The following is a 24,891-nucleotide window of genomic DNA, read 5'->3' on the forward strand; positions in this document are numbered from 1 at the left end:
TGATCTTCAGTGTCCTTTAAGTATTCCATTTCTATGAGGGTATGTATGAGGCACCACTTTGCATATTTTACACAGCCATTCCTGGAAAAGACAGGTGTTTTGTCACTCACAGAGGCCTGTGGTACTTGTGTGGTTGAAAGTTGTCATCAATTCCAGCAGTGATTTCGTGTGTGTGTGTGTGTGTGTGTGTGTGTGTGTGTGTATTTCTTTGCATCATTGGAGTCCTTCAAGCTATTTGCATGAAATGCTACGTTATAAAGTATATGCAAGTAGAGCTGCTGTAGTGTCATTAGGGCCAGAGTCCTTCCTGTCTAATATTTACCCCCTGAGCCACTTCCATAGAGCCTTAGGGTTTGAAAACTAGACATTACAGGGGGAGATCCATACTCTCGAGCGTACTATTGTGTGCTTGATCTAATTCCAAATTTACTTTTTCCCATTTTTTTATTATTGAAAATTTCAAGCATACAGTACAATTTCAAAAAAGTTTTACACTGAACCTCTGTAAAGCCATCCCTGGATTCTTTTAGTTCATACATTAGTGTGCTCATTTTACCACATATCCATCTGTCTATCCCTCTGTCCATCCACCAATACAATCCATCTTTTTTTAAAAGTAAGTTTCAAAGTAAGTTCCAGACTTTCTCCAAATGCATATTAAAATATATTCTGTTTTTGGCCATAAATACATTTTTGGATTTATAATAATTCAATGTGTACCTACGTGAAGCTGTACAAACAGGTAGGCAGGGAATAGAATATTCAATAAAATATTTAACACTAAAATATATTTTGTTTTTGAAGGTAAAATTTACATGCAATGAAATGCACAGATTGAGTTCTGACAAATGTATATATGTGTGTAATTCAAACCCCCTATCAAGGTATAAAACATTACTTAAGTTATATATCCCAAGAAGTCTCCGTATGCCCCCTTTGAACGTTAATTTCTTCTCCTACCCTCCAAAGGAAGGCACTATTTAATTCTTTTTCAACTCTAGTTTAGTTTAATCATATAGTATGTACTCTTTGGTGACTCGTTTCCTTCACTCAATATAACTGTTTTTTAAATTCATCCGTGTTATTGTGCCTTTAGTAATTTGTGTGTATGTATGTAATGGTATTTCATTGTATGATAGCATTATTGTTTATCCATTGTATTGATGAACATCTGGGCTTTTCCTGTTTTGGGGTTGTTATGAATAAAGTTACAATGAATGTTCTTGTGCAAGTCTTTTTGTAGACATTTTTCTCTTCGTTAAATATGTAGGATTAGAAATATCTAGGAATAATAGTTTATTGTCAGGTTGGTTTCCATGTAACACCTGATCTTAGCAGGAAGGTTTTTAACTTTTCACTGTTGAGTATGATGTTGGTTGTGTGCTTGTCATATATGGCTTTTATTGAAGTATATTCCTTTTGTATTCATTTATTAAGCATTTTGATCATGAAAGGATGTTGAATTCTGTCAAATGCTTTTATTGCATCATTTAAGTGACCATATGATTTTTCTTTCATTCTATTAATATGGTGTATCCTATTTTACTGATTTGTGTATTTTGCTTGCTTGGGAGTGTTCCCTCCTCTTTAATTTTATAAAAGAGCTTGAAAAGAAAAAAAAAAGAAATATCTAGGAATAGATCATAGGAAAGGTGTATGTTTAGTTTTATAAAGCATTGCTCTGAAGAGGTTATATCATTTTACACTGTCCCTAACAAGTATATGTGAGTTTTGTTTGCCTCACATCTTCTCCAACGTTTCATGTTGTCAGTCTTTTAAATTTTATTCTACTGGTACAACAATAACTGGTAATAGTGCCGATAAATAATAGTTGTATATCACTTGGTTTTATTTGCATTTTCTTGCTGACTATTGATGTCAGACACTTTTATATGTGCTTATCAGATGTTTGTATATTTTCTTTGAAATGTGTTGAAGCATTTCATTTGTTTTTAACTGGATTGTTTTTCTTTACTATTGAATTATAGGAATTCTTTATATATTATAGCTTCCATATTCATGCTTTGCAAATATTTTCTCCCAGTCCTTGGCTTCCCTATTGAGTTTCTTGCAGATGTCTTTTGAAGAACAGAGAATTCTAATTTTCAGTTCTATCAATACTTTCTTTTAAATACTTTTTTCATGATTATTGCTTTCTATTTTCTAAGAGACCTTTGTCTACTCCAAGTTATGCAAATATTTGCATATATTGTCTTATAAAACCTTCACATTTAGGTCATTAGATGTTATGTTTAGGTCTTTGATGTATCTTGAGTTAATTTATGTATATGCTCCAAGGTGGCAGCTCTGCCTTCAGGCCACTCCCCAACAGTATCTCTGGCTTCTGTTACTCTGTCTGACTGGTCATTTTTCTAATGTATATATACTTGCCGCTGTGTACTTGAGCATTATATTCTTCACTCTCTTCTACACGTATTTATTGAATGTTTATAGCGTGCTAGGTATAAGGTTTAGGATTGGGTATGCATTGTCGAACAAAATGTAAATAATCCACTGTGGAGCTGGTAGTCTAGTAAGTGTAACTACACATTAAGTAAACAAACACAAATGCATTTATATTTATGTCTGGTAAAGTCTTATTTATCCTTTAAAATTCACCTTAATTGAGAATTTGAAAACCAGTCATAATCAACCGTATCAGCAGACTAAAGAAAGTCATGTGTTCGTATCAACTGATATAGAAAAACATTTGACAAAATCTATTACTCATTCAAGATAAAAACTCTCAGCAGACTAGGAATAGAGGGAAACTTTCTCAGCTTGGTCAAGGGCATCTATAAAATTCTCCAGTTAATATCATATTTAATGCTAATACAATGAATGCTTTCTAAGTTTGGGAACAATACAAGGTGTCTTAACAGTCTATTCAACACTGTATTGGAAATATTAGCTACTGCAGTTAAGGTAAGAACAAGAAATCAAAGGCATTCAAATTGGAAAAGAAATAAAACTATTCCTATTTACAGATGATCTGATTATCTGTACAGAATGTACCAAAGAATCTATCAAAACCTAACCAAACCAAACCCATAGGAAAAAAAATACCCTCCTAAAACTAATAAATGAATTCTGCAAGGTCACAGGATGTAATACCAACAAATAAAATCCATTACATTCTATACACTAGCAACGAACATGTGGAAATCAAAATTACAAGCACAAAATGAATTACAGTCACTCTTCAGAAAATGAAATACTTAGGGATACATGTAATGAAACCTGTCTTGGATCTATATGTTGAAGATTATAACATACTGATGAAAGAAGTCAAAGACCTAGATAAATGCAGAGAGATACTGTGCTCACAGATCAGGAGACTCAACTTAGTGAAGATGTCAGTTCTCCATAAGTTGTTCAATGCAATTACTATGAAAACCTCAGCAAAATTTTGTTTTGTTTTCACTTAAAGGTGGCATTGATGAAGCAGTAAATATTAATTCTACTAAATTTTAATCTTTAAACACTTGTCTTTTTAGAAACATATATAAAATTTTAAATTTAAACAGATTTACAGAAAAATTGGGAAGGTAAAGCGAAGAGTTTTCATGTACCCAATACCAGTTGTAACGTCTTACATTGGTCTGGTACATTTGTTCCAATTAATGAACCAATATTGATGCATTATTAACTAAAGTCCATACTTTATTCAGATTTTCTTATTTTTTACATAATGTCCTTTTCCTCTTCTGGAATATAATGCCACATTATATGAGTCATCTTTGTCTTGAGCTAGACAGTTTGTTAGACTTTCTTTGATTTTGATGACCTTTACAGTTTAAAGGAGTATCTGTGGGATATTTTAGACTGTCCTTCAGTTGGGATTTGTGTGCTGTTTTTCTCATGATTAGGGTGATGTGTTTTTCGGGGAGAACAACTACAGTGGTAACTGCCGTTTTCATCACATCCTATTGTGGATTCATATGATCAAGTGTAATTAATCACTGTTAATGTTGACCTTGGTCACTTGTCTGAGGTGGTGTTTGTTAGGCTTCTCCTCTATGAGGTGAAACCCCATCCCCTCTCTACTGTACTCTTTGGAACCAGCAAGATTTTTTATACACCAGCTTCTTCTAAAATTTATGGGCAAAAGCACAAGTCCTAGACTAGTTAAAAATCATCCTGAAAAAGAATGAAGTCAGTGGAATCACACTACTTATTATTAAAACATACTATAGCTAAGGTAAAGTAAAGCTTATGGTATTGATAGAGGGGTAGACCGAGTATAGAATATCTAGAAAAAAGCAATTTAATGGAAGAAGGATAACCTTAAAAAAAATGGTGCTGGAGCACTTGGACATCCATTGGCAAAACAATAAACCATGGCTTAACCCTCACACCTTGTTAACTCAGAATATGTCATGAACTTAAATGTAAAATGCAAGACTATAAATCTTTTAGAAGAAACCACAGGAGAATCTTGGGGTTCTATAAAAGCCCGAGACTTGATAAGCCAAACCATGATCCATAAGAAAAATATTGATGAATTGGATCTCATATAACTTGGAATTCTGCTCTGCTAAAGATCCTGTTAAGAGGATGGAAAGATAAGTTATAAGTAGAAGAAAATATTTGCAAACTACATATTTGATAAAGGACCAGCACCCAACATATATAGAACTTTCAAAATTTAACAGTAAAACAAAGAAGCAAAATTTGCAATTAGAAAATGGACAAAACCGTGAATAGACATTTTACCAAAGAAGATCTACAGATGGCAAATAATCACACAAAAAGATGTTCACTGTCATTACCCATTAGGGAAATGTAAATTTATCACTACATACCTATCAGAATGGCTAAAAGTAGTGGCAATCCCAAATGCTTGGTGAGGATGTAAAGACTGTATCACTCATACATCGTGGGTAGGAAGTAAAAGATACATCAACTCTGGAAAACAGTTTGGCAGTTTCTTATAAAACTAAACACACATCTCCCATGTGACCCAGCAGTTGCACTCTTGGGCATTTATCCCAGAGATGTGAAAACATATGTTCACATCAAAATCTGTATATGAATGTTCATAGCAGCTTTTTTTTTTTGTAATAGCCAAAACATAGTAACAATCCAGATATCCGTCAAAAGGTGAATCATTTAAGTGTAATAAACTGGTATAAAGCAAAAAGTCTCTGTTTTTTTTTTTCCTTCCTGCTTGTTTCCTCATCCTCTTCGCCTGTCTTATTTACCTTTACAGAGAACTCTTCTGACACGGTCACTGAACATTGAGAGATTTTTCACCACATAGTAAGTAGTTTTCAGACATCAGCTAGGTGTCCCACTATTTAATTCAGTTCTAACAGTGTCTACCCAGAGATAAAATCAGATCCCACGGGTTAAGGGTTCAGTCCCACAATGCACACATACACGCTTATAAACCTCAGATGCCCATTGTAAGTTATCACCTGAGCTTCTAAACAACTGCTCAGAAATTAGAGATTCCCTCTGCCCCCTCATCAGTTTCCATTAATTTCCTGGAGTGGCTCACAGAACTCAGGAAAACATTTATGTTTGCCAGTTTCTTAAAGGATATGGTAAAGATACAGATGAACAGCTAGATGAGGAGATACATAGAGTGAGGTCTGGTGGGGGCTCCTGAGTATGGGAGCTTCTGTCTCTGTGGAGTTGGGGTACACCACCCTCCTAGTGTGGATGTACTTGGAGGATGGGAGGTAGGGCTTGATATTCCAAGCTTCTGCTCAAGGCTTGGTTTTCTGGTGACCGTCCTCCATCCTTGAGCCCGCCTAGAGTTGCTTCATTAAAACAAAAGTTGCCTCCAGTTCTCTTACCATGTAGGAATTTACAAGGGTTTGAAAAGCCCTGTGTCAGGGATGGGGTCAAAGACCAAATACTAGAACAAGAGATGGTCCTACTGTTCTTATTGCTTAGGAATTTGTAACAGCTTTAGCAGCTCTTTGCCAGAAGGCAGGGGTAGAGACCCAATATGTTTATTTATATATATTTTCTGTGATTTCACACATGGGTACTAGTCAATAAAATGGAAGAGAGTCTTGATACAACAGCCTGGATGGCTCCAAAGAATTAAGCCAAATGAAAGTAGGCAATCCTAAGGCAACCCATATTGTATGCTGCCATTTATATAATATTCGTGAAATTCTAAAAGAATGGAAGTGGAACACAGACTTATTGCTTACCGTGGATGATGGACATAGTGGGGAAGATAGGTGAGCCTGGCTGTGAAAGGGCAGCTTGAGGGCTTGTTTTGGTGTTCAAAATGTTCTGTGTTTTGACTGTTATCGGTGTCTGCATCCTGGTTGTGATTTTGGTACCATAGTTTTGCCAGATGTTATTGGGGGAAATTGGACCATGGGTTCTTTCTGTGTTACTTATCATAACTGCGTGTATGTAAATCAAGAATTATCTCAAGATTAAAAGTTTAATTTAAAAAGCCATCTTAAAAACAAATTCTTTTGGACAGCTGGATTGTCTTCTAGACTTTTATATCTTTGACAGTCCTTTAACTCATTTGGTAAGTTCCTTCTTTTTGCCAAATTCACTGTTTAGGTTCTGATAAAACAAAGAGTGAAGACAAGTGTGGATGTAAATATTTGCGATCCATAAGCATCTAAGTGGAGGGATACTGCCCAGGGAGAGAATTGTAGCTTCAGGGAGCATCAGTGCTATATTTATTTCACTCTGTTGTATTGGATTTCAGACTGTAGTTTGAGGAAAAGGCTCTCATTTATTCATCTTTACATTCCTAGTACTTGCCTTTGTAGCTGGGATATTTGAGACACTAATGCAAATGTGCTGGAAGCTTTATTTGACTGCATGAATGTGATGGGGTTCAGGATATGCTCACCCCAAAATAAGGCACCTTCGTGTATTGAAGATCTTAAGCTGAAGGAATTTAAAAAAATGACGGAAGCAAGAAGGTCACTCTGCTTCTCCCCACCATCTTCTTTGAAGGCAGGAAATAAATCTCCTGTATGAAAGGCACTCTCCCTGTACTAGGAGGAAAGAATGCATTATTATCACCAGAGATGGGAATTTGGGGCTGAGAAATCTGTGCAAATAAACCTTGTTAGGCTAACCCCTACCTTCTTAGTTACTTTATCATTTACTGCCCTCACCTTTCACAAATTGATTGTTTCTTTGTCTACAAGATATAAAAGCTTCCTGTTCTTTGGGCCCTCATTCTCTTGTGAAGGCTCCCATGTACATGTGAACATTTAATGAAATTTGCATGTTTTTCTCCTGTTAAATCTGTCTTTGTCGGTTTAATTTTCAAACCCTGTCATAAAACTCTAAGAGGATCGAGGAAAACTTTTTTCTTTCTCTACAAATGCTTTTAGTTTTTATGAGGGCAATAAGCTTTATGACCAAACAAAAGAACTGGATAGGGAGATGTGGAGATGTGAAATTAATTTGTTTTAGATTGTGGGAACATACCTTTTCACAGTATGATGAACAGCTACTGGTTGGTGGACTTGAAATTTAGCAAACCCATAAAAATCTGCATCTCCAGAAAACACATTTCTGATATATACTTTTTTTTTTTTTAATGTTTATTTATTTCTAGGAGACAGAGAGAGAGACAGCATGAGCAGGGGAGGGTCAGAGAGAGGGAGTCACAGACTGAAACAGGCTCCAGACTCTGAGCTGGCAGTCAGCACAGAGCCCCACGCGGGGCTTGAACCCACGAACCGTAAGATCATGACCTAAGCGAAAGTCGGACGGTTAACCAACTAAGCCACCCAGGCACCCCTTCTGATATATACTTTGTAATAGCTCATGGAGGATTTTCAAGAGTACTTTGACAGAATATTGGCAGATATGGACTGATCCTCCACAAGAAACCACATTAGGAAAGTTCAGTGCATAAAAGCAGGGTGGGGGAAATCAGGTGCAGTTAATTTCTTTATATGTTCATATGGTAGGTTTTCTAGGATAAGACATACACACATATGAAAAAATATAGTATCATTTATATGTACAGTTTTTTAGCTGCATTATCTATTTCATGATCCTTGACCAGTGTCAAGAAATATTTTCAATTAATGTTTTCTCTCACATCATCTGATCTGTTAAAAGATAATCTGATGCACATTAAGCGTTTTAAGAGTTTGAGCAAATACTGATTTGAATTGAGCGGTGCCAAACCAAAAATGGATAGGAGCACTCCATGGACAGGAGCATGGGGTGAGAAAAGGTAGAAGTGAAGTAAAGAAATTATTGATTGGCAATAGCTTAAAATTTAGTTGGCTGTTTGTGATCATTTGTCCTTAAGTTTTGATTTCGTAACCTTGAGACATTTGCAGGCTTAGATTTTGTTTTGCTTAGGTAGGCCGCCATAGCATTTAGAGTAACCTCCATCTAATGACCTCTTTTCAAAATTAATTTTAACAGTACCAGCACTTTATTTCACCAGCCCCTTAAGGTTGGACACTTAAGCTTTTTCCAAATGTGAATACTCAGTTTCTTGTATTCAGTCATTTAGAAGCAGTACACTTCTGCAATAGCCATAAAAAGACAAGGACATTATGTCTAACAGACTAAATCTCTGGCAATAAAAATTTGAAATCCGCTTTTGTTTTTGTTTTTTTTTTCCACATTTATAAGGTAGGTCATCTACTTCCATGATGTTTTTTTGACAGTTTCTTTGAGTTCTGGGAGGAAGCCTTAAAAAAAAATAATGCTCCTCTTTCAGAAGATTAACACTGATTTATTTTTCTTTTTTAAAAACATTAAAAAAATTTTTTTACCAATATAGTTAATATACTGTGTTATATTAGTTTTAGGTGTACAATATAGTGATTCAACAATTGTATACATTACTTAGTGCTCTTAAGTGTCTTCTTAATCCCCTTCATCCATTTCACCCATCCCCCCACCCACTTCCCTTCTGGTAACCATCGGTTTGTGTATATAGTTAACAGGCTGTTTCTTGGTTTGCCTCTCTGTCTCTCTCCTCTCTTTTTCCTTTGTTCCTTTGTATTGTTTCTTAAATTCTACATGAGTGAAATCTTATGGTATTTGTCTTTCTCTGACTGAGCTTATTCTTATTCTTATACTCTGACTAAGCTTATTTCATTTAGCATTATACTATATACTTCCATCCATATTGTTGCAAATGGAAAGATAATCGTTTTTTTATGGCTGATTAATATTCCATTATACACACACACACACACACACACACACACACACACACATCACCCTACATCATCGTTATCCATTTATATATCAGTAGACACTTAAACTACTTCCATAGATTGTCTATTATAAATAATGCTGCAGTAAACATAGGGATGCATGTATCCTTTTGACTTAGTGTTCTTATATTCTTTGGGTAAATGCCCTGTAATGTCATTACTAGATTATAGGGTAGTTTTATTTTTAACTCTTTGAGGAACTTCCATACTGTTTTCCACGGTGGTATGCCAGTTTGCCTTCCTACCAACAATGCACAAGGGTTCTTTTATCTCTAAATCCTTGATGATACTTGATACATGTTGTTTCTTGTGTTTTTATTTTAGCCATTTTGACAAGTCTAAGGTTATGCCTCATTGCAGTTTTGATTTGCATTTCCCTGATGATGAGTGATGTTGAGCATCTTTTCATGTGTCTGTTGGCCATCTGTATGTCATCTTTGGAGAAATGATTGTTCATGTCTTCTACTCATTTGTGAATTGGATTGTTTGTCTTTGGATGCTGAGTTTTATCAGTTCTTTATATATTTTGGGTACTAACCCTTTATCATTTGTCATTTGCAATTATCTTCTCCCATTCGGTAGGTTGTCTTTTTGTTTTGTTGGTTGTTCCCTTCACTGTGCAGAAGCTTTTTATTTTGATGAGCTACCAATCGTTTATTTTTCCTTTTATTTCCCTTGCCTTGGGAGACATATCTAGAAAGATAGTGCTATGGCCGCTGCCTGTGCTCTCTTCTAGGTTTTTTATGTTTTCAGGTCTCACATTTAGGTCTTTCATCCATTTTGAGTTTATTTTTGTGTCCAATATATGGAAGTGGTCCATTGTCATTCTTCTGTGTGTAGCTCTCCAGTTTTACCAGCACCATTTGTTCAAGAGGCTGTCTTTTTCTCATTGCATATTCTTGCCAGCTTTGTTGAAGATGAATTGACCATACAATCGTGGATATGTTTCTGGGTTTTCTATCCTGTTCTGTTGATCTGTGTGCCTACTTTTGTGCCAGTGCCATACTGTTTTGATTATTGCAGCTTTGTAGTAGAAGCTGATATCTAGAATTGTGACACCCCCAGCTCTGTTTTTCTTCTTTAAAACACCTAAGAGTGTTTTGGCTATTCTAAAATCTAGAATAATTTAAATTGTAATGCCCACTCTGCTTAAGTGTTTGCTTACCACTCTCTGGGTGCTTGTGCTGTCTTTGTGTGGAGGAAGATACAGGTGGGACCATGGAAAGAGCACAAGGTGACAGGTAAAGGGGAGTAGAAGGCCTGATCTCTGCAGGGAAGGTGTCTCTGAGCCTCAGATTTTGCATCTGTTAAATGCCATACTTAGTCTAGCTCATCTTTAAGTTCCCTCTGTCTTAAAAATTTTAAGTTTCTTTTCAAATGTAAATACTTGCTTAACTAGCTGCATGAAAGAACTATCCTTTTTAATGTTGGAAAGGCTTGGAAAGAATGAAGCCCAGGGTAGAACTGGAAACCAGGCTTCTGGAATTCCTCCTCTTTGCAACTTTGTACATTTTGAATGGAGTTCTTATAACAATAGTCACAGACATATATTCTAGTCTAAGTGAAAAATATTTCCAAATCTTAATATGTTAACATCTCCACCATATCTACAGATTAATATTCTATCCATGTCATTCTTTTGGTGCACAGCCAGTGTCTGGGAATTAAAAGCCTTACAGGAATAAAAAACTGGCCATTTCAATCTTCCTGCACTAAAACCAGGCACTTTATTCCTTAGGACTGCACCCAGTCTTATGGATACATAGCATTTAATTCTAATGAGCTTAATTATTTTGCTTCTCTGATAGCTTACAACAGTGTGAAAGCCTCAAACTCAGAAAGGATGGCAGAGCTATTAGTACTATTTTAATAGTGGTAGAGGTTCTGCAGGCCAACTGAAATCAAAGAAAGAGGCAAAAAACTCCACCCCGAAATCAAAATTAAACACTAAAAAAAAGTGCAGAAATAGCAATAGCTTTTCCTAAAGGATGACCGTGTCATTGAGAAAAGTTCAAATTTTGTTTATAGCCTTTGTTAAATAGTGTAGTAACATTTCAAAGTGTTTCTGTACCAGTGATTCTCCAAGCTTTGCTGACATAGAATTACCCAGGAGCCTTGTGAAGGTACAGTCTGCTGGCCCTACTCCAGAGTCTCTACTTCTTGGATCTGGGGTGGGGCCTGAGAATCTATTGCTCACAGTTTTGTTTTTTGTCTTTTCCTTTAAAATTTTTAAATGTTTATTTTTGAGAGAGAGAGAGAGAGAAGGGAGACATAGCGTTAAAGGAGGAGGGGTAGAGAGAGAGGGAGACACAGAATCTGAAGCAGGCTCCAGGCTTTGAGCTGTCAGCACACAGCCCAATGTGGGGCTCAAACTCAGAAACCGTGAGATCATGACCTGAGCCCAAAGTCGGTGGCTTAACCTACTGAGTCACCTTGGCACCCTTCACAGTGTCTTTTTTGATGTTGATGTTGCTGATTCTGGGACACTTTGAGAACCACTGTCTTATGCAAAATATTTTAAATGTTTAAAATAACAATAACCTGGAAAAATTAAATTATGTGTAAAGCTCATTCTTTACTATACAATTATATCTAAAATATCTTCATTTTGTACTATATCTCTTGTAGCCCCCTCCTTGGGTGGGAATTGAGAGCTTAAGGTCATGGGATTTTTGTTTTTCTTCCCTCTGTGCTATTCTCTTAATGAAGAGCATGTTGTCATTTCTAGACAGAGAAACTCCAAATATTTGCTATTTTCTGTTTTGGAATTCATTTGTTTCTGTAAGGTTAAATAACAGAGGGTGGTGAACCAAAGATGCTCGAGAACAAGACAAAGGAGCCAAGGGGAAAGGGCTGAGCACACCTTTATTAAAAAGGGCTCTCGGGCGAAGTTCGTGGTTTGGGGGTAAAAGCAAGCCAAGGAAGTCACCCCCCGAGACTGGGGAGAGGGGGATATATAGGACTGTAGTTCCAAGTTGAGACCTGCAAGGGCAGGTTTCCTTATTTGCTCTTGCTTTTTTCTGGGTTGGGTTTCATTTCTGCTGAGGTGAAGTGTCTTCTGAGAAACCAGTGGCGAGAAATTGGTAGCTGGAAGCTGGTGGCGGGAAAGTCCTGAGGCGGTCATAAGATGGAGTCCAATCCTCCATCTTGGTGTCTTCTTCCAACCCATCAGACTTGCCATCTTGGTGTCCCTTCCGAAACCTGCCAGACCTGACAGTTTCTACTTTCATTCTTTCTTACACTTAATTTTATTTGGTAGTCTTTTTACTGTTAGAATTCCAAACTTACTTTTACATTTTTTATATCATTAATATGTTTAATGCTATTTTCTCTGAGCACAAGTCATAAAATTCTCTCTCTGTTTCTGACTCAGTCTGTCTGTCTGTCTGTCTGTCTCTCTCTCTCTCTCACACACACACACAGACACACACACACACAGCAAAATGCAAGAGGTTATAACACTTTTGTAAAAATGTAAGCCCCCTTGCCCCCCATCTCCCAGTCAGCTAGGTTCACTTCCATGGAAGCATCTGCTGTTGTCAGTATCTTGACATTCATGCAGTCCTTATTATTCCTGGATTATTCATGGATTCTGTATTTGTAAATTTGCTTAGTTGCTAACATTTGTTTGTAACCTCAAAATCAATACTTGTCGGGTTTTCACGGTCATTTGAGGATATGTAGAGAGCATCAAAACTTTGATTCCCTCATGTTTCCACTCGAGGTCCAATAACACAATGCCCTGCCTTCTTGTTTCATCTCCTTCTATAAATGTGTGTATATTTTGCCAGCCATTTAGTGCCATGTTTTTCACGTTTTTGTGTTGTTGATGATTTTGCTGTTTATAATGGCCCCTAGGAGTAGTGCTGAAGTGCTGTCTTGTGCTTCCCTGCTCTAGAAGGCTCTGATGTGCCTTATGGAGAAAATACCTGTGTTGGATAGCTCTATTCAGGCCTGAGTTATAGTGCTGTTGGTTGTGAATTTGATGTTAGTAAATCAACAGTATATATTAAGTAGAGTATCTTTTAACAGAAACACACATAAAACAAGGTTATGTATTGATTAGTTGACAAAAATGTGAACAGAGGCTTACAGGAAACTAACTCTGTATTTACCCTAGGAACAGTGGTTCAGTATTCACTAATCTAGTGTTCTTAGAGATGTTATAGATCAAAACTACCATAAATAATGAGGATGGACTGTGTATATTATATTCATCATTTTTGTTTCATATATGTTTTGAAGTTTCAATTAACTGATTTCTAGCTAATCCTTTAGAAGTTACAAAGTGCATAGAGAAAAGCAGACCTATGTGTTTTACAGATTTTTTTTTAGGTGTTTTTTTTTTTTTATATTTATTTTTTTACTTTATTTTTGAGAGAGAGAGAGAGACAGAGTGTGAGTGGGGAGGGGCAAAGAGAGGGAGACACAGAATCTGAAGCAGGCTCCAGGCTCTGAACTGTCAGCACAGAGCCCAATGTGCAGCTCAAACCCATGCACCTTGAGATCATGACCTGAGCCAAAGTTGTCTGCTTAAACGACTGAGCCACCCAGGCACCCCTAGTTTTTATTTATTTAGAGAGAGTGTGCACATGTGCATGCACAAGCCAGGGAGGGGCAGAGAGAGAGGAGAGAGAGAATCTCAAGCAGGCTCCGTGCTATCAGTGCAGAGCCTGATGTGGGGCTTGATATCCTTAACTGTGAGATCATGACCTGAGCCAAAATCAAGAGTCTGATGCTTAACTGATAGAGCCACCCAGGTGCCCCTTTACAGGGCAATGTTTCTTTTCTTTTCTTTTCTTTTTTTTTTACAGGGTGAATTTTAACGGAGAACATAATATAATTGACTGGTTGAGGCTGATGGAACCCTCATAAATGTTCCTAAATTTCACTCTTGCCACTATAAACAGGATATGGTTTAACGTGCATATAACAACCTTCTCTGAAGTAAGAATTAAAGAATGTTGTTTGATTTCCACCCTTTCAAATGGCTTGCTAAATTACCATCGCTGCTGTACTTGGCTTTTCACCATTTTATAATTGCATGTGCTGTGGGGAGAGGGTGGTATGGTGAATGTCACTGTGAGTTCACAAATAGCGTCTTTTCTCAGCAGAACAGTAATACAGAAAGATATAACATGGATATTCTTAGTGGGGTTCACTCCTTTCGACTTGGAAAAACATTTGTTTTAAGGACAAAAATACTGTCCCTGCCCTCCAGTAGTTTAAGCTCTGACAGACAGCTGCCGGGTGCACTCAATGAGTGTCTTGTGTGCACATGGGGAAGAGAGAAGAGAGGGCACAGCTGGGTTTGAGGAAAGTACGAAGGAGAAGACATGGTTTTCACAGAGATAAAACATCTCTGGAATTATGAAACATGTCAGTGGGAAGGTGTGTTTTCATTTGAAAAGAAACCTGACAAGGAACGTAGCAGGACTTTCTGTTGGAAGATGCGAGGAAGGGCCAGTACGTATCAGGGGACGGCTGGCTGGCCGTGGCAGCGGCAAGACAGACTGGGGCCTGGTGGGGGTCAGAAGGCCTGGGCTGCAGACCTGATGCTCCATTCAAGGCTTTCGGTTATCAGTTGGCTTTGGACAAATCAGTTTATGTTTTTTGTTGTGTTGTGAGAACTGAATGAAAAAAGTAATATAAAGAAGAAAGAAAACACTTCAGAGAGGTGGTGATGTTACGTTACCGTTTGTTAGCAGACACACATTTCAGGCTGATAGTGTCTACTTAATAATTGTGGAACTGAGGACTGGCCTTTGTGTGCTGTGATTTACTTCTTCCACCACAACAGCCCAGACTCTAGGATTTTATATGCAGTGCTTTTATTTGGAGAATCTTAGCTAAAATCAATTTATTTAGAATATTTAAGAGAAAATAAATTTTTAACCTGGAGGCTATTTCTTCTATGTGACAGTAATATTTCTAATTGCCTAAAATAGTCTTTAATAGGCAGTTTAGTGAGTTGATTTAAAACAAGTTTTAATTTCACTTGCCATAGCCATTCTGCTTGCTAAATTATTTCTGGATGAAAACTTTATTCTTTTTCATTAGCTGAGTACTTTTTTTTTTTTAATTTTAAGCCTGTTCTGTACACGTACTTTAGTAAGATTATTATATAGTTATCTTACATGTGGAATTTAGTGGATAATTATGCTGTCATTTTTCAAATATGGATGGAGAACCACAGTATAGGCCTTTCATTAAAAACAAAATAAGTGATAACCAGCAGGTTGGTTCACGTTAAAGAGTAACTAGCAGTTTTAGTGTATCATTTGGGTTTGCTAAGGTGCTAAGGAACATAAAAGATGAGTTTGGTGTATTTGTTTCACAATGTATGTTTTCTATTTTCCATGCATTGAGAGGAAGTTTTTCCTTGGCATATTGAGGAAAGTTTCATTCATACTAATGAATACTGGGCAAATATCTTAATTTTAACTGATGGTACCTTTCTTTTTTTTTTTTTTTAATATTTTTATTTATTTCTAGGAGAGAGAGAGACAGCGTGAGCAGGGGAGGGTCAGAGAGAGAGGGAGATACAGACTCTGAAATAGGCTCCAGGCTCTGAGCTGGCAGTCAGCACAGAGCCTGACGTGGGGCTCAAACCCACGAACCGCGAGATCATGACTTAAGTGAAAGTCGGACGCTTAACCAACTAAGCCACCCAGGCACCCCTGATGGTACCTTTCTTAACTGAAAAAATAGGCAAGGGTGATTGCAAATCTCTCTGCAGTTCCAAATATGGTTATATCTTTAGACACTTATTAACCAATATTCAAATTCATTTTTCAGTGTCCTTGGTCCATAGTCATTCCCTTGTGCATTTGTTTAATTACAGATTTTAACCTTTGACTTCATGCAACAGAACTGATTTCTCTTGGAACCGAGTGCCATATTTTTCCATTTGTTTTTATGTCCATCACAAGATACTTTTCTCTGGAGTTCCCCTCTAATTCTTGAACAATTAAGAAACTTCCAGTGTGGCAGAACATTTTCAAAATTTTCATTCTTGAAAAGAAGGCAAAGAATGATATTGGTAGTCATTTCTCAACTGAATTTATAGTGATGAAAAGACACCTCTTCTGAATGGGAGCATTGTATATTCAGATAATGACTGTTTTAAAATTGCTTTTCTGGCTCCTTTCTTCCCCGTTAGACTTCATTTTAATAAAGGGCATTATCCACGCAAAAGGTAACTATTACCAAAGAAGACTGAAGTACCAGGGGATTTCTCAGGCTCTCTGATCTGTGTGCTCTGGCACTGTCTCTCATCAGGCTTGCCCTCTGTGAGCAGCTGCCAAGGTTTCTTGCATAATTGTCTTGACAAATGGTATACTTGTTAATATTGCAACTGGACCTTTGCCAGCCTGTGGAAGCCATGTGCCCCAGGCGTCAAGTCCAGTGCCATTTTCTTGCTGGTGGCTTTAAGCCATGCCTTAAATATGTTGTTAAAACCAATGATGGATAAGTAAATAGTCACTTAAGGTAAGAAGTACTTTCACTTATCCATGCAAGCAGAGGGCATTTTTGAAAGGGAAGGGACTGCTGGTGTTTCTGAGCTGTAGACCCTCTTGTGTGCTGACAACTACAGCTTCCTGCCTTGGCTTCCCTTTTTGTCACCTACGTGCTTCAGAGTCAATCAGAAAAACATATCTTGGTGAATCCTTAGAGAAAAGAGTTTATTCACTTTATTCTCTTCAGTGCTGTTAAAGTGCCCCAGGTAGAAAAGCCAGGTTGTCATTATCGGTGCCTACAGTAATTTCTAGGAATTAGGCACACCAGATGCTCTGCAAAAGAATAATTGTGTCTAAATGGACCAAAGTCAAGGAAAGAATATGAGATGCTCTCAATACAACTGTGTGTTAAAAGATTCTCCTAGGCATTTCATGTTACTGCACATCAGTGATTTCAAAAACACAGTGTCCGTTTGAGCCTGTGGGAGAGATATACATGTCCACAGATAATTACTACTAGATGCATTTGGCATTCAAAGTGTGAATATTTCTGTTTTAAATATCTAGGTTATTTCTATTAATTTCAACTCAGCCAGCAGGAGATAAATTTTTGTGGTGCCCAGTTATTTCCAGAATTTGCAGACACTGTTAATTTCTGCACACCCAAGCTGGACTCTTGGTGACCTTATTCTTTGTGTATTGAACACAACCCCTCTCAGAATAACTTTCCTTCTTATTCTCCAAAGTAGAGCTATCTCGATAATGTGTGGCCTTGTCTCTGATGACTGACTTCATTTGCATGTGGTCTTTTTCATTATAGTCTCAGTCTCAGGAAGACAAACTCTGGTTGTGGTGACCAGGACCTAGATGTATGCAGTTTAGTTTGTAAGACCTTTGTCTTATTTGACCAAGTTTCAACTGTGTTCTTAGTTTCTCTCACAATTTTGAGAGAAAGAGGGAGACCGAGAGAGAGAAAGGGGTCCATTCACATAATGTTTATTAGAGCATACTATTATAATTGTTCTATTTTATTAAGTTGTTATTAATCTTCTACTGGGCCTCACTTAGAAGTTAAATTTTATCACAGGTATGCATAGCAAAAAACAGGATTTATAGGGTTCGTTAGTATCTGCAGTTAGGCATCCACTGGGGGTCTTGGAGCATATTCCCCATGAATAAGGGGCGGATGAGTATACATGCATTTTACTTAGGAATTATTATTTACATAAGACGGCAGAGCTAACCAGAGAAGTATTTTCTGAACAGTTTATTACTCCTTGTATCAGCAGTATAAACTCACTAATGATAAGATGGACTGGAAGAGAAAAAGAATTTTGTTGTTCCTAGATAACTGGTTTACATAGCCTTACTTTTTAGTTTATTGTGAAAAGTAATGTTTTTGACACTTGCCCAACCCAACAATGTGACATCTTTTTTTTTAAATGTTTGTTTGTTTGTTTGTTTTGAGAGAGAGACAGCATGAGCAGGGGAGGGTCAGAGAGAGAGGGAGACACAGAATCATAAGCAGGCTCCAGGCTTTGACCTAGCTGGCAGCACAGAGCCCAATGTCGGGCTCGAACCCACAAACTGTGAGATCATGACCTGAGCCGAAGTCGGATACTCAACCAACTGAGCCACCCAGGCACCCCTGTGACATCTTTAATAGAACCTGGTGATTAAAGAATTTTATGTTCCTGATAACCCTAAAAGTAAAAGTTGCCAGTTATTTTAGCAGCAAAAGATGGATTTATTCAAAGATAAAAGAGAATTGCAATCCCAGGACAAACAAGCTGAGGCAAAACTGCAGGCAACTCAGGGAACAAATGAGAGGCAAGCTTTTTCAGGGAGAAAATGAGTAAATTAGGAAAGCAGTTATGAACTAGAAGTTCATTGGAATGAATGGAGAGTTCCGAGTATGGTGGCTTCTCATTGGCTGACCTGTTACCCAAGTCCTTCAGCTTCCTTCCTTATTCAAGGTCAAGTCCCAGTAAGGTCAAGTCAGACTTTTCCTGCAATTGATACTGATTAAGAGTGTAAGGGCATGGAACTCCCCATTCTGCAACTTACCGATTTTGTGTTAGTGAGGTTTCACATTAGTAAACACGTTTAAAAAATGGAACTAATCTGCACGCTTGCTGTAGTTAATAGATTCTTTTGGTTTTACAACTTTCAGTACAAGAACTCAACCTTAAAAATGCTATTGATGCAGTTCCTAATGCTTGAAATGAGGTTGATCAATCAACACTACAAATGCTTGCTCCTGACTTGGGACTACAATGAAGTTTGAAATTAAACCTGCAAAGGAGACGTTGAAGGAAACCATGGCATTAATGAAAAGATTATGTCACACTCTCTTCTTATGCCAGAAGTTGATCACCCAGAATATTAAATAAATTAAAAAAGATGCTAAATTTGATAATGTTGTGCCTCTTGTACATTCCTTGAGTGATGAGGACATTGCTGAAATTCAGGCCAGCATGAGGCAAGTAGTGCTGATGACAGTGACATTAATGTAGATGTGCTAATGAGATTTAAATTAAGAAATACATATTTGGTTTAGTCCATGTTCCTAGCCCATAGCTCCTAAACCCTTGTAATTTCTTTTGTGTGTGTGTATTTATTTAAGTTGGGGAGGGGCAAAGTGAAAAGGGGACAGACGATCTGTAGTCTGAAGTGGGCTCTGTGCTGACAGCAGAGAGCCCTATATGGGGCTTGAACCCACAGGACTGTGAGATCATGATCTGATCAAGGAAGTTCAACCAACTGAGCCACCCAGGTGCCCCAACCCTTGTAATTTCTAATTGTAATTGTAACCCCTAAGCACATCTGTTGTTAAAATATTTAGTTTTGTTCCCACTACCAGAAAAACCTCCAGGGACATAAAGGTAAAATGGGTGCCTTTTGTTGTTCATATAACAAATCCTTTCCTAGTACAGCTGAGTTTATATTAATGAAGTGACTTTTGGAATGCCCCTAGTTAACCTGAGGATGGGGGCTGGTTGCCAAGGGAACCAACAAGACCTTTGAGGAGAGGGAGAGGGGCTAGAAATTGAGCACAGCCACCATGACAACTGATTTAATCAGGTATATGTAATGGATCCTCCATAGAACCCCAAAAGGATGTGGTGAGAGAGCTTTAGGGTTGCTGATCACGTGGAGCATGGTGTGCCCAGAGAGAGTATGGAAGCTCCATCCTCCTTCCCACAACCTTTGCCCTATGCTTCTCTTCTGTCTGGCTGTTCCTGAGTTATATCTTTTTATAATAAGCCATTAATCTAGTAAGTAAACTGTTTTCCTGACTTTTGCTCTAGTAAATTGATAAAACCTGAGGAGGGGGAACCTCTGATTTACAGCCAATCATCATCTGGACTGGTGATTGGCATCTAAAACGGGATAAAGGGGCAGTCTTGTGGGACGGAGCTCTTAACCTGTGCTACCTAATGCTATCTCCAGGTAGATAGTGCCAGAATTCAGTAAATTGTAGGACACCAGCTGGTGTCTGCAGAGAATTAGAGACGTGCTTGGTGGTGTTCACACATCACAGCAGATGTAAAACCCCATAACCGCTGTAGCGAAAAATGTGTCATGAGTTAATTTCTGGCCTTTGAAAGTGAGTATGCAGTAATAACCGCAAACAAGGGGGAACCAAATTGAGGAGAGCCTGCTACGACAGAATCCCATGATAAAGACAGGAGACTGGAACAAGCTTTCTTGATTTCCATGTATCAGGGCTGGCCCATCATTAGATGGCCATATTGAGGCTGATGATTACCATACGGTAGTAATACTGTCATACTTTTCTGAGGTCCTCTGGCAGTCCCATAACAATGAGCTGTATATAAAGCATAGGTTAGCTTAGTTTGAACTAAGTTTTAGTGAGAATTTTCCTTAGAAAGAAATATTTGTTTAACCAAAATACAATGTAACATTTTAGCTTTTACATGTATTAAAGACTTCATTAATGGGTATAATTGATAAGCATTTATTTGGTATAGGACCTGGCATTAATCTCCTAGAAAATATGAATATCTTAGGAAAATAACATTAAGTGATTGGCATTGTGATTATGGCAGTTGATTTATAGCTAGGGAGAGGAAATTGGAAAGGCAAAGAAGTTTTTACATGCCAAGCATTCTACCTGCATTGTTATAAAAAAATAACTACTTAGTGTGTCACTGAACACAATTAATTAACTATCTATGGCTATGTTACATTTATACTGGTGGCATTTATTCTTGATATAGTTATAAGTGAGTTTAGTGTAGGCAATTAAGATGGCTAGAGCTCAACTCAACAGATATTTTAAAACAACTTCTTATAATCATAATTCAGTATTTCACAATAAGAAAGTTTAAAATTTAATATCTGTTTAAAAAGTTTAGAAATATAAAAGTACAAAACAAAATAAGGACCAGGGATTATACTTATTAAATCTTGTTCAGTTCCTAAATATAATATACATATATTTATAGGTATATAATATATTTACATAGTTAAGATCATATCATATGTACAATTTTATGTTATTTATCACTTTATAAGTGTATGGTTGTATCATTAAAACTCTTTGAATACATTATACTTTATGAGTGCCTAATATTTTATTGTATGGTTCTATAATTTACTTAATCACTCCCTTGTTGGGGGATGTTTATGTTGTTTCTTTTTTTTTTGTATAATAAATCATACTATAATGAAACTTCTTTGTGTTTACTTCTGTCTTCATTTACATTATTTCCTTGTGATAAATTCCTAGAAAGGTAATTACCCTGTCAAAGGGTATGAACAGTTTTAAATCTCTTGGTAGTGCTGAATTGCCTTCTAGAAAAGTTGTACCAATAACACTCTTACTAGTAATATAGAGAGCTGCCTTTTTAGAGACATTTGGGTTTTTTTGTATTAATACTACTCCTGCTTTGCCCTTGTATGATTAAAAGTTAATGGAAGTTGGCCATTTCCCCACAATTATTTTAACAAACATTTGCTTGGTGTTTTGCTAGTTCTAGTCACTTGTGCTAGATTTATAATGGTAAAGACAGTTTATAGCATTCTCATGTGACCTACTGAACAACCAAAAGCATCCAAGAATAATCTGTGACCATATAATAGGATGTCTCGGATACCTTTTTGTTTTTATATATTTATTAAATTCACTTAATTTAATTTTTAAATAAAACTTGTATATATTTAAGGTATATAATGATTTGATACACACGTATATGAAATGATTTCTACAATAATTTCACAATAATTTCCTCACGTAGTTACCATTTTTTTATATTTAATGAGAGTATCTGAAATTTACTCTGTGCATTTCCAGTATTAATACAGTATTATAACCATAGTTGCTGTCACACCATACATTAGATCTCTAGACATTTTCATCTTATAAACTGCATCTTTGTACTTTTTGACCAACATCTTTTCATTCCCCCCTCCACTGCATCCCTGTGCTTCTGTGTACTTGCTTTTTTAGATTCCACATTATTGGTAAGATCTTAACTAGACTGAAGTTGAAGTAGAAAGAACATTTACCTGGTAATTAGGCAACTGGATTCTCACCTCTGACTGACTGATTGGCTGCACATCCTTGGGAAGATAGCTAATCTGTGACTTGGTTTCTTTATCTACAAAGTGTGGCTGTTGGACTTAATCTCTGTGGTCCTTTCTAGTTTTCTAATTTTTAAAATTTTTCTGAAGACTGAATATCTCTGCCTATTTATAAGTTGAAATCCATATACTATTTTGGAAGCCAGTTTGTATACTTAAATACAAACTTGGGATAGTAGTTTTGATTGTTTTGGGTATAGAATCCTCACTTTTCTTATATGGGGGTCTAAATCTGCCCTGTCCAATATTGTGCCTACTAGTCACATGTGGCCAATTTAAATTAAAATTAAGTAAAATAAAGTTAAAAATGAAATCCCTCAGTTGCACTGGCCACGTCTCAGATACTCAATAGCCGTATGTGGCTGGTATCTACCATATTTGGCAATATGGATGGATATAGGACAGTCCTGTCATTGCAGAAAGTTCTGTTAGGTGGTGTGGACCATTGGTTTTTGGTCAGAATAAGCTCTGTGTTAGTAAATAACAACACCATTTGTCTAAAAGGACTGGAAAAAGTGATCCAGTGTCTATTTAAGGTATACTGCTTACGGTATGCTAGGACTTCTTTTTCCCCTCATTTAGTTCCAATGTCAATTTTTAAGAAACATTTTCTCTCCAAGTTGGAACATAGAACTAAGTATATTGCTTTTGACACTTGAAGAAAATGAACTTTAGCCTCACTTCCCTGAGGATTTTATAGTGTTAAAAGTGTTAAAATGTCACTATATAATTTTGCTTTAAAAATAATTGTTTTGGGGCACCTGGGTGGTTCAGTTGGTTGAGTGCCTGACTCTTGATTTCAGCTCAGGTCATGATCTCACAGTTTGTGAGTTCCAGCCCTGCATCGGGCTCTGTGTTTTCAGCGCAGAGTCTGCTTGAGATTCTCTGGCTCCCTCTCTCTCTGCCCCTCCCTCCCTCCCTCTGCCCCCCTCTCAAAATAAATAAATAAATAAATATTTAAAAATAATTGTTTTTACTGGAGTTTGAGTTTGGGATGATAAAAGTGGTCCAGGAATAGTTGGTGGTGATTTTGCACAACAGTGTCAATGTACTAAATGCCACTGAACTGTACACTTAAATTTTATGTTATTAAAGTGCAAAGAAAACATTTTGCTCTGATTAGAAGGAAAATGATTGTCAAGGCAGTATCAAAATAAAGCTCAATATATTGTCTTTCTGGCTTACGAGGAAGAGTAGAGGGTTTAATTCTGTTATATCTGTCCTAGATTGGGTTTGCCAGGAAGCAAATTCTGAGTTGAAGGGTAACATGCAGGACGCTTATTAATTTTGTGGTGTTGTTCTTGGCATCAGCACCTGTTGGGGACTGTGAGGAAGCAGGATTGGGTGGAGGAAGAAGTCGAGCTTCTGCACAGTCCTATTGAAAATCTCAGCCACCTGCATGGAGGCCTGTCAGCCAGCCTTTTCCAAAGCAAACCACCTGCCAAAATGGATGCAGGCTGCCCCTGGAAGGTTGTGTGACCATGGACAAGGCAGTTTTCTTGAAGTGAGGCTATCTTTAAAAAAGACTGAAACCTGAGGGGCATCTGGGTAAATGAGTCATTCCTTCTTGAGGGCACATTTGGGTGGTGCAGCACAGTTACTCATGGTAGTAATGCCATCAAGTCAGAAGTTTGTTTTCTAATAATCCACAGTTCTGGACTAGGTAAGTAGAGGACCAGAAAGTAAGAGAAAAAAGACTCTTGTGGTGTTAGTTAATTCCTACAACTACCAATACCCAAGAACAAAGAAAGGGCAAGATCCACTCAGATTTTTCATTTCTGGTTTGGGTTTATTATTTGTAATTGCTTATTTTTTCTTATAAACACAAAATTATATAGTAGCTGTAAGTAAATGTCATTTAGAGTACCATACTATTTTTTTTTTATGTCCTGTGGCCTTTAATTAGTCAAAGTAGCTTAAAATACTGTATGTTTGCATAGATTGGAATGATCAAAGAAGGAAGGAAGATATGATGGAATGAATTAGTCCATCCCGTACACTGGGAGGGACGACCCTATCTTCGTTGTTCCCATCATCAGCAAACATCAGCAGTAAGCACTTTTTATAGGCTCTGAGGCACCCACTCTAAAGCCAGCAGAGTGATTTTGCCTCCTGATATTTATGGGAAAGTGTATCAAAAGAAAGTCAGTATGAACTTACCTGAATAGCTTTTTAAAAAGAGTCTTGGCCCATTGCAGACGTCTCAAAATGTCCTTGTAAGTAATAAAGAAAAAAAGTTCATTGCATTTTTTGGTAGTGTTGACTATCCCTAGCATATTTTAAGTCATGATAGAGTGAGAAGTACACAGAGTTCCTTATATAGTCAATGTATGACATTTTTACATTTTTTTATAGCACTAAAACTTTGTATCACTGGCTAAAGAAACTCTTTATACCTTTGTTTTTGTTCCTCTTTGGCCTCTATCTTATTTCTCTTTTTCAGTAGCTTAGAGTAGATTGGAAAAATCATGGGGTTTTAGTTAGGAGACAAGGATTCGAGGCCCCTGTTTTCTTTTATCTATGGGAATTGAGTTACATCATTTATGAACTGGTATTTCTTTTTCTGTGAATTGTGACTAATAATTATGTGTACCTCAAGAGGTGTTACTGGAATCAATAATAAGATGTAT

At 37.0% G+C, this 24,891-nt stretch overlaps 1 protein-coding gene across 7 annotated transcripts in view; it reads left to right on the plus strand.

Moving 5' to 3' along the window:
* Positions 1-24,891, plus strand: part of FARS2 (phenylalanyl-tRNA synthetase 2, mitochondrial) — a 609,022-nt gene that overhangs the window by 186,543 nt on the left and 397,588 nt on the right. The window contains exon 2 of one of the 7 annotated variants that reach the window (XM_039256853.1): positions 14,006-14,138. The exons of the other annotated variants lie outside the window; for them this stretch is intronic. The gene's annotated coding sequence lies outside the window, so the exon portion shown is untranslated. The remainder of the gene's footprint in view (positions 1-14,005; positions 14,139-24,891) is intronic. 7 annotated transcript variants of the gene reach the window in all.

The sequence above is a fragment of the Hyaena hyaena genome, unplaced genomic scaffold (assembly GCF_003009895.1).
Source record: "Hyaena hyaena isolate Hyena2069 unplaced genomic scaffold, ASM300989v1 scaffold_588, whole genome shotgun sequence".
NCBI classification, from domain to species: domain Eukaryota; kingdom Metazoa; phylum Chordata; class Mammalia; order Carnivora; family Hyaenidae; genus Hyaena; species Hyaena hyaena.